Source organism: Cyphomyrmex costatus, unplaced genomic scaffold (genome assembly GCF_001594065.2).
Source record: "Cyphomyrmex costatus isolate MS0001 unplaced genomic scaffold, Ccosl1.0 scaffold130, whole genome shotgun sequence".
In the NCBI taxonomy this organism is placed as follows: Eukaryota; Metazoa; Arthropoda; class Insecta; order Hymenoptera; family Formicidae; genus Cyphomyrmex; species Cyphomyrmex costatus.
Window position 1 is genome coordinate 155,486 of NW_017275283.1, and position 11,046 is coordinate 166,531.

Consider the following 11,046-nt stretch of genomic DNA (forward strand, 5'->3'; position numbering starts at 1 on the left):
GAGCGGGGGAGGGTAGAAGGCGGAAAAAGACGGAGCAAGAGTCTTCGGCGAAGTGCGATTACCGCAGACTCGCAGAATCCTTCGGCTTTTCTTCCCCTCTTCGTCGTCTCCTTTCGCTATCGCCTCCCCCGCGCGCGCTTTCCTTCTTCTTTTTTCACTTCCTTCCGATGCGAGGCTACCGTCGGGATGTTCCTACGTGCACGTCTCTCGTACCGAGGGACGAAAGACGTGGGTATTGATCAGAGCCCGCCGCGGCTGCGGAAGTAGCCGACGTTATTTCACGAGGAACCGGCTGTCTCTCTTCGTATGCGTTCGCTGTTTAACGCGCATTCGTTCGCCTCTATTAATTAGATACGGCCAAATAATCCCCCGTTTTATGTACGATATTGAGAAACTTGGATAACGCGAGGGAGAAATGGTCTATAAAAATCTTAAACGGGATTAAACACTAGACTGCTCTTGTGCTAATGTATACACACGTCGTGAAATGGATTTTCGAGGAACTTCCCACGCACATCCGAAAATTCCGCTTGACATCCACCGGGTAATTTAAAAAGTAAGTATCAATTAAAGAAAGTCATATTATTGCGTTTTATGAAAAGAAGAGTCCCTTCGATAAAATTCCTATTTTATATAAAAACAAAAGATTTTTATTACAATTCTTACAAATTTTCAAAGATTTTTGTTAAAATCTATATAAACGATAATTCATCACTGTCTCGAGATTTATTAAAAAGCAAGGAGAAAGAAGATTGCCGTTTACGTTCATCACGTAACTCTACTCTTCTAAAAGAATATAAAATAAGCGGCGTCACAAATGCTATTTTGAGGATTAATTCGCATTTTTTATTTATTCTCTATGAGCTAACGGGTTATACGATGAATAAATGTTCTTATCCTCGTGTAAAATTTTAATTTTATCCAATTGAAGCTTAATACGATTATTTATGCTGTCTTTTTTAAAGTTAGTCGCGCAGAATGCGTAAATTCTTTTCTCGAGACATAATCTTGCATTTGATCAAAAGTAAATTCGAAGTAAAGAGGAATAAAAACGGGAGATAAAAGTTGATATTCATCATATTGTAAAAGATAAAATATGGAAGGAACGAACTAAACATGGAGCCACCTGAGGAAAGGCTCAGGATTGGCTCAGGATTGGCTTGTCTATATTCAGATTTTCTCAGACCATCAATCTCGACTTTTGTACCACACTGGCTAAGCCAAAGATGGTATGGGAAAAGAAAGAGAATACAAAACGAAAAATCTGAAACCGCGAAAGTAGTGAGCGAATGGAGTACAAGAGAGCATAAAGCGAAGATATACGGTAAATGGAAGGATCAATACACGTTTCTGCTAGATCGCCGACATTCCTTATCCTCGAGACTTGACACCCGTAACGAGCACTGTCGCGAACAAAAATCGCGATGTGCCGCGTAAAAATGAAATAGTACATGTGCGAGTACGTCACGTGTCACGTGCTGCCGTTTATTTTTAACGGTATACATGTATTTGGAATAAAGCGAATACGTGACGTTGATATCAACGTGATACTTCATATTTTTTACAATTTCGGCAACTTTTATATTCTCTCTCCTTATATTTTCTCCTCCTCGGGTTCTCAGGTAGACAAACGGGTGGTTCATTTTTTATATTTTTACAAGTATCTCTGAATCACATATTTCAGAGAAATCAAATGTGTAGAAGTAAATCTTAACATAAATCGCATTGCTAGCGCTTTATATATAAAATTATAATTTTGGCTGCGTTCAGCAAAAAAATTTCAAAATTGTCGTAAGACATTCTTCGATATGATACGGCGGTTTATGTATTTATGTTCAGAGAGGGGAACTAAGAGTAAGATAAAAAAAACTAAAAAATGTTATAACAGTCGCAAAGCCGCTTCTTCCGCTGAATGTAGCCAATAAGTATAATTTTAATGTATTAATAATATAACAAACGTCTCTCCAAATTAACATTTACAACACAATTATACGAATGTTACTCCATTAAATCAATATCCTCGGAAAAACGCACTTACTAACGCATACGCGTGCTGAAACGATCGTATTTTATGTCGCATCGTAATTCAAATATCGCAGTATATAAAATTCAAATCGTCCGTCGTAAAGTAAAAAGTCGTTCCAAGTCGAATAAGAGTGGTGCATTAGCGGCCGGACCTACGTCAGACTGCACTTAATGCACAGTAAAAACAGTAAATATTCTTTCATTGTGTTTCTCCGCTTCGGAAAGAATCCAAGTATCGTCAAAAATGTCAACTTTTGCGCGTAGAATCTTCTTGTCGAATAGGGATCGCAAACAACGGAAAAAGGCATTAAGACTCCGTTTACGACGTCGATTAAAATTGAATCAATCTTAATCACAATCTGAAAGCATCGTTACTGCAGTTATCTTCGTCGTTCGACGAATCAAAGTTTCAACCTGCAATCCATAACTGTGGTTAATTTATTATTTAGAGATATACATAAAAAAGTCTCGAACTCCCGTCTTTCTTGTTTTTCTGCTCGATGAAGTAACAATAAAAATAGTAAAACGAATCGTATAATAGATCATTTGACATATTCTTGAAATTTGTATAAAAATATGACTTTTGAAAAATTGGATTAAACTTTTGTTACACGGATTTTCTCATAATTTATTTTTGTTTTTCCTAGAAGTAGATATCTTAGCATAGCTATACTTAAAATTCTGTTAAAAAGCACTTGAAGTTGGAAATAGAAGAAAATTGTTAATCTTAATAAAAAAAAAATTCAGTCGTTAATATATATCAAGCATATTTTTTATATCTTTAGATATTATATAAATAGCTCAACACTTCATACTTTACTTATAGGAACACGTATAGCACCGTTTACTTACGAAACAGTAAACACATTACATCCGTAATCCGAGGTCTAATCCGCTTTGCACGCGATCGGCCAGTAAACGCGCCACATTATTGCACACGCAGACACGTCGAAGACTCCTAACGTGCAATTTCGTCGCATTAAAACGTCATAATGCCATGGCGACACTCACGAGGAATCGGCGCGACGCGACACGGCGCGTTCGCACATTCCCTCGTGGCTGCGAGCGCGGGGCCGCGTTAAATTGACGCTCCGCGATTCCTCGCGCACGCAATCACACTTAAAAACCCGCGCGGTGTTTCCACTCCCCCCCCCCCCCCCCCCCCCCCCCCATCCCGGCGGCGCCGAGGGAAGCGTGCTCGAAACCGGGTGAGATCGCGCACGCTGGCAATTATTTGCGCAGCTCCTTACCCGGGGTTCATTAAGACACTAATTACCGGCGTGCATGCGTGTGCACGTGCATAAGAAGCTGAGTATATACGACGAGGTACAACAACGAACGACCCGGGGCCCGGCCACGGCTCGCTCAGCTCGCTCCGCGAACTTCCCCGTGACGTTGTACCCTTCTTGCCCGCGTATGTAGCGAGGTAGGTAACGCACGAGCTCTCCTGGCACGCTCCAGACATCTATTTACAAGGTTGCACGTCTCGGTTACGTTGTTAGAGACCTAACTTGGCTCCGACTGCCTGCCTGCCGCGATTGCCTCAGGTTAGTCCGGGGTGGGCACCCGCAAAACCAAACCCTGCAGGCACTGTATAACATTTCGCTGCGTCTGATAGCTCTTCCAGAGCGCATTATTCAAGGCTTCCGGGGCGCGCGTTTTTATCCGTACCGCGAATCGATAATATAACGGACTGTTGTGAAATAATGACGAAGATTTTTGAAGAACTGCATTATTTTACATATAGAGGTTTTAATTATACATGTTATATATAAACTATTTCATAATATGCGATATTTATATTCAAACAAAGTGAACAACTTTAAATTAAAAATCAAGTAATTTATTCGTAATATGATTTTTTCAAATCTCGATTAAAAATTTATTTACGAGTTATCAATCGAAACTACACATCATATACGTTTAGCTTACTGATATGTTAATATTTTTTACGTTGCAAACAAATTACGATAAATTACGGTAATATGCGAACACACTTGTGTGAATGATATAATTAATAATAAATAAATAATCGTTGAGTAATATGTAAAAGCTAATTGTCATACGATCAAGAAGTTTACTCATATCGCACGTATACGCCGCGTGGAAACTGTTGCAGCAGCCACGTGGTGTATCGCGGGTGAGGCTGCATTTCCCACGAGCGGGGAATGACAGGGGTGTATACGGTCGGCCGATCAGTAGGTAGAGGGGTTGTTTAGAGCGAGCGAAAGAGAGGAAGACAGACGGAGAAAGGGGAGAGGTGGAGGAAACATCGAGGAGGGGTTGAAAAGCACGTGGCGCAGGCGACGCGCGCCTCTCTGCCACGGGTGGCTGTATATCTATCGGGCTTTCCACCCCCAGCATCCCCCCCACTTGTTGTGCTTTACCGTGTTGTGTTGCTATGTTGCCTTGTGTATCGAGAAAGTTCAACGCCGGCTAGACGATGTTTTCCAACCGGCGGATTTACCGGCGTCAGAATCAACAGGCTTCCTTCGAGAAGCAGCTTCGAGAAATCATGAAGAAAACGTCTTTCTCGATGTAATTGAAGATTAAAAATAGCGCGAATTTCGGACCGAATATTCCAACGGTAGAAATAGTCCTCTTTCTCAAAATTCACAACAGAAGGCACAGTTAAGAGACAGCACGATCCTTTTGGAATTCAATGGGAATTCTTGAAATATAACCAACTACTTTATAATTGTGAATCGTAACAAACGTCACGGTAATTTTAACATGGTCGGCCGAAAACGAAATATATTAATATAAAAGCCGATAATAATTTTTAATTACATCATAAAGTTTTTACAAGTTAGATAATTGCCATAATATTTTAATATTAATAATTATGTCCGTTATGAAAAGGTGGCAAGATAGTGAGTCTTGAAGGGGATGTATGATTATTGAACGCCCTTCTTTGCTGGGATGTATTATGGAATATTAAGGATAGCGCCAACCCTAAAGGGAATATTCTCAGCGGCGGCGTGGCGTAAGAAACTTTTCGGAAGTGTCGTCTGAAAATTCTAATTTTGTTACATGAATATACTTATATATATATATATTAAATTGTAAAATTATTAAATAGTATATTCCACCTTCATTTTATAAATAATATATATATATATTTTCTTAATAAATCAATTTTTTTCCTAATATAGTTTTAAAATATATCAATACGACTTCCCGTTCTGTGAAATGAAATATCCTGAATCTTATAATACATTTTTATTAATGAAAGAGTATAATTCAGTTCTATCAATGTAAGATTAACTTTAATCTCGGTTTAACTTACTGTTTATATTTTTCTAATTCTTGCAATTATATAAAAATATAAAGAGTAAATTGAATCGAAATCAATCCTATATTAATGAGACCTGACTATATTCTTATCTAATAAATTCTATTCTATTTATAACACACACAACATTCGTGTGTTTCGTTTTCTTTTAATATTAATAATACTATTTTAATAAATACGAGTATTTGTTTCGTTAATCTTATTTTTTAAATTCCCAAACTTCATTTCTTCTCTTCTATAAAGTTTCACATAATGATATACGTGCTCCAACTGAAAAAATATAGAAACTCATTTAATCTAGTTTAGCGTCGCGGTCGTTTCTCTAATCCTCCTATCTATCCTGTCGAAACACATTGGAGCAAATTTTTCGCGTCGATCCCGATCGCTCCCTCGAGAATTAAATTCCTTTTTAACATCCGAGCAATTTCTTTTCACGGCAATCGCAAGCGTTTAATTGGTTCAACCGAGAGGCAGGTAGCTACATTAATTGCAGCGGATTGCTGGTCAGGTGGATGCCTAATCATGGGGGTTGTACGGCAGTAGATCGGTCCAACGCGTCGGAAAAGGCGCCTCGCATTGAATGCTAAACAAAAGCTAATTTATATCCGGAGGTCGAGACTATGCTTGGAGATCGGGAGATGAATGGCTGTTCTCTGTGCATACCAAGTGGCATGCCGGGCCCTTTAGGACCGCGGAGCTAAAGATCTTGGGGGATCTTCCCCCGCGTAGGGTAGTCGCTTGTATCTTCAAATATCACGTACGAGGCGATGAACTGGGTTTTAGGAGCTCGTCAAAAGTCGCTCGATCGCCGCTTGATTTCTATTCAGACGGCACGTTTTACCGTGAATTCGCCGTGAATGATTTTCATCCTTCAACATCTAGCGATTAACGAATCCTTTACAGATGTTCTCTTACAAAGTAAGTTCTAAGATGTAATTTCAAATAAACTTAAAGATGCAAATTATAAGCAATCTTAAACAGTCTAAAGAAACGAATTCTTTTAATTTAAAAGTGCGATCCAATAAGAAATACGTATAAGGATTAGTCCAAAAGTAAGTTTTTCTACTTTAGGAAAATTAGAAAACAAAGTTAAAAATTTGAGAAAAATTTTTTTAACATATTACTTGTACATATCATGAAAAAATGGTAATTTTATAGAAAAATAACTAAAGTGTGTAATGAATTAAAACAAATGTTTCCGGATTTTTAATCTTTGTTTTTCCGTTTTCCCGAAAATAGGAAAATTTACTTTTAGACTAACCCTCGTATATTGCTAATTTACTGCAATGACACAAATAAAAAACTAAAATTTTCTAAAAAATAAGTTTGAATGTTTCAAATTATTCAAATTTTATAATATAAATTTAAAAATGCAATTTTAGTATAATAACTGGTTATAAAGAAATACAAGTACGTTCTTTTAAAGTTCTTTTTTCTTCGTTTTTATTCTTTTCTGCAAGCAAAAAAAAAATAATTTTTGAGTTGTGTCTTTGTTATAACAAATGAATATTATATTCTTCATATAGTCTTACGATTAATATAACATTTAAAAAATTTCCAAACGTAACAATTAGGAGTATATTATTGACCATTTATGAAAATTGTCAATAATATTGTTTATCTTTGTCTAATTTTAAGAAAAACAATTAACAATGTTGAACGGAATCTACACTGTTGTTATTCATAATTCGTAACTGGGATTGTCGCGCATGGCTAAAAAGAAGCGGATGTACTCCAGTCTCTATCGATTCGCGGAAGGAAAAAATTTCCGAGCACGTATCATCACTGTGACGAGCGGGATTCGCATCGCGGAGCTTCCGAATCTAGGTGGTTTAATCTATCATTGCGACGGCGAGACGAGAAGCCGAGGTAACTAGCACGGAATAATTAATAAATGCAGGGTGCATTAGTATGCGTTGCAGGGGATGAGTTCGTGCGGACCTGAAGTCGGATGAACGCGGGCCCGGGGCTCGAGACCCGGGAATTATAAAATAATAAAGAGAAAATTACGTAATGTGAGGATCAGATGAGAATTAGAGGACAATGAAGACGGGGTAAACCTCCCGTCGTCTAAAGGGGGCCGCGCTCGCCAAGGGGTTGGCGCGGGACGGGAAGCCGGAGGTCGAGGACCAGACGTCTTAATGTCTGCATCGTCGGGAGCTCGTCCCTCGCGCATGACTATCTCTACGACCCTTACATCTTTCCGATAAGAACCTTAAGTCTCGGGGATAAATTCGACTCTTTCTGAACCTTTGATACCCCGCGAGTTCCAACGCGCTAGTCTGGTACAATTCGGTATATCTAATTATTTGCGAACGTCTGAAAAATGAGATTCAAATTTTTATCGCCTCTAAAGTAGTTCGTCAGTCACGTGTCACATATACATAGTTTGTAACCACACTTTCTTGTAAAAATAAACGTAGAGGGTCTCATTGGCAGGATAAGAATGAAGAGATTTTGTTACAAGACTATATCTCATGATAAAATTGTGCGGAAAAATTATAAATTAAATAATTGCAATATAGATCGTTTCAAATAAGAGGTTGCACCTGAATGATATAATTCTTGCAATCTTTCTATCAAGTTTCAGACATTATAGATAATGTTCACTATCTCGCTTCTTTATTTGTCTCTCATGAAGGAACATTATATATTCTAAACATGACGCATTCAATTAGATATTAGCATTTGCGTGGCAACATTAAAAATCACCCTATCACGCAGTTTCTCGCAACCCTTTTATTATGAGAACCGGTAAAATGTTGCGAGACTTATCGAAATGGAATACGATGTCGCCGCGGGTGCTAATCGAGGATTCTAATTAGTAGTCAGCCGGCGCAGACTCGACGCGACTTTGTAAATGGTAACAATGTTATGTAATTAGGTAAAAAGTTCTGTAATCAAGAAGTAGATCTTCCGAGCCGGTCGCCATACCATCGCGCTTCTCGTCTGATCCTCCCACCCTCATTCGTATTAAAATAGTCTCGCTAGGAAAGCGTGCGTTGTGCTCTGCATATCTTAAAACCCAGGGGCTGCCGCGGGGACGCTCTAAGAGCCACCCCCGTTCTGATTTTTGCTGCGATTCATATTACTACAGGCGTGGCCTGAGATTATGAGGGCGGTGTGAGAGAATCAACGTTCTTCCACCGGAAATTTTGGCTGTATTGAGACGCGCGGAATACTCACTCGGCACTGTGAGGTCGAAATCTCGCGGGCCGATTATGCAAATACGCAAAATATCATAATTTAAACTTTAATTATTGTCAAGAACTTATTGCTATTAAGAAAATTCATTATAGTGTAGTTTAAAAGAGACTGCTCTGTTTATTCTGCTTGAGACACTATTTTTCTCTCCATCGTATCATGTATAAATTTCGCTACCTTTCTGTAGTATCCATAGACGTAATTAATAAGAATAGACTCATTCCTATGAAGTTGTCACTTATACAGTAGCTCAAATCATATTTCTCACTTCCAAAATATTAAATTGAAGAGAGATGCTGATACAATTTAATTTTTTCTAATGCTGAAATCAGGAAAAAGGTACACAGTCTACAAGGTATCTTCTTTAAACTTGCATAAACGTTTTGGCCTTTGATCTTAGCCCTCATTAGTGTCGGCAATTTAAAAAAGGATAAACGCATGCACTCTCGATGAACCAAAGATAATTCACATTTTAAAACATTGTAAATATCCCTTCTTGACATCTAGTACTTTAATTCCTGCAAATCTCCATCGTGCTACGTTTGTGTAATCTAAAGTCAAAAGCAGGACACCTCCTGCCTCGCAGCGCGAAAGTCTCGTGCAAGATTCGATTTTAAGCAGATAAGATTGGCAAACACGCGCGAGCAGAGAGAGAGAGAGAGAGAGAGAGAGAGAACGAATAGGAGCGATACATATATCACTGCGTATTACTTGAGATGCTGACAAATGCATACGTGGTTGCAGCAAGCGAGCGTACTGCATCGTAGCGTTGTCACGTAGGCATGTACGCGATAGCGCAATTCGTGCGTGCGACTACCGTCGTACGAGCGGCGTAAAAGGAACTGCGCCGCGGTTAGGTAAGCACACACGTATGTATATGCACGCATGAGATCATCATTCGCGTATATATACGCACGCGGAAACGCTGACGTCAGTGGTTTCGGTTGCTTTTGTTACTTTGCAAACGATCGCGCCCGATACGATGGTATCAGGAAGACGAGCGTCGATTGCACACGTGCGCGTGACAGTCCGCGCGCGTTTAATCCTCCTTAAGTAAACAACAAAGTGTGTCATTCGTTGAAGTACAACTATTACTGGGAATCACGGATATTCGTGGCTCATTGATTTCTCCATGTATATTGCCCACCGTATCAGATTAACATAACATTCTCTAGCTGATTATATAAATTTCACTTCGCGTTCTTAAAGGTATTATTATACTTAAACGTCTACAATACTATGTTTTATAATGAGAATTAAGAAAAGTAGTTCTCATACACACATTATTCAGAAATCGCAGTTGGAATACATAACAATACTTTCCAAATATATTCTTTTACCATTTGTATAAATTTTACTTTGCGTTTAGCATTCTTACTGCAAAAACACTTTTATGGCAAAAATATTGTGTATAATAAAGAAAATCAGTTTTCCATACTCACATATTATTCGAAAAAAAATCTATAATAAATAAATAGCTTCATTAATTTCTTCCTACTTATATCAATTTTACTTTACATTTTAAATGGATTCTTATTGTAGCAAAACACTTTTGTGTTCAAAATATTATTATAACAAGTTTTAAAAAATTAGTTCTCATACACACATTGTTTGGAAAATCTACAATTGAAATGAATAGCAATACTTTTCAGATATTTTGTTTTATTATTCTCTTACTATTTATATCAATTTTACTTTTGATTTTAAGTGGATTCTTATCGTGCTAGATACTTTTGCTAGAATATTAGACATTGTTACAACAAATTAAGAAAATTAATTTTCACACATATTTTATTCAAGAAATCTTCAAGCTAAAATAAGTAGCAATATTTTTCGAATGTGTTTTTCTTTAAATGTAAGCTCAATAAGCAAACAGGGTGCATGTACGTACGCGCACATTAATTTTCTTCAATCGATGCATGCTACAAAAATACGTAAGTCTTTATTTATAATAACAGTAATGCGCGTGTAAAAAACGATTATATAAAAATTATATCTATCGAGTATATAGAATATAACTATCGAATAAAAAATAACTTTGTGCAATTTACGTTGTAAAAAGAAGATTCGCACACGAGACTGGTAGAGGGTAAGTAATAAGCAAACATTAGGGGACATTAAAATAATTGCTACGGCCTGCACGTATTATGACGCGAATATTGGCACATTATCAAGTAGTTTGGATTTCAAACAGAGATTACCGCGAGCATTGTGAGTCATGCACAATGACACGTGAAACTTCGTATACGTAAGAAATATTTATCTTGACACGTATTCTTATGAAACATATAATATAACATAATCTCTAATGATAATCTAACTCTACACGCGATTCTATAGATTTCTATAATACAACAGGACAATATACATATATATATATATATATCTCGAACAAAGAGAATTAGAATGCCGAGTGAATATTCAAATGTAAAGAATTGTCCTGATTCAACGACACGTTAAGTCGCTCGTTAAGTTCTACGAAGGATAAATAACGGGGACACAGTGGGAGGGGGGAGAGGGGG

General features: G+C 37.7%; 1 protein-coding gene across 1 annotated transcript in view; it reads right to left on the reverse strand.

Moving 5' to 3' along the window:
• Nucleotides 1-11,046, reverse strand: part of FoxP (forkhead box transcription factor P) — a 302,737-nt gene that overhangs the window by 136,934 nt on the left and 154,757 nt on the right. The gene's annotated exons all lie outside the window — the stretch shown is intronic.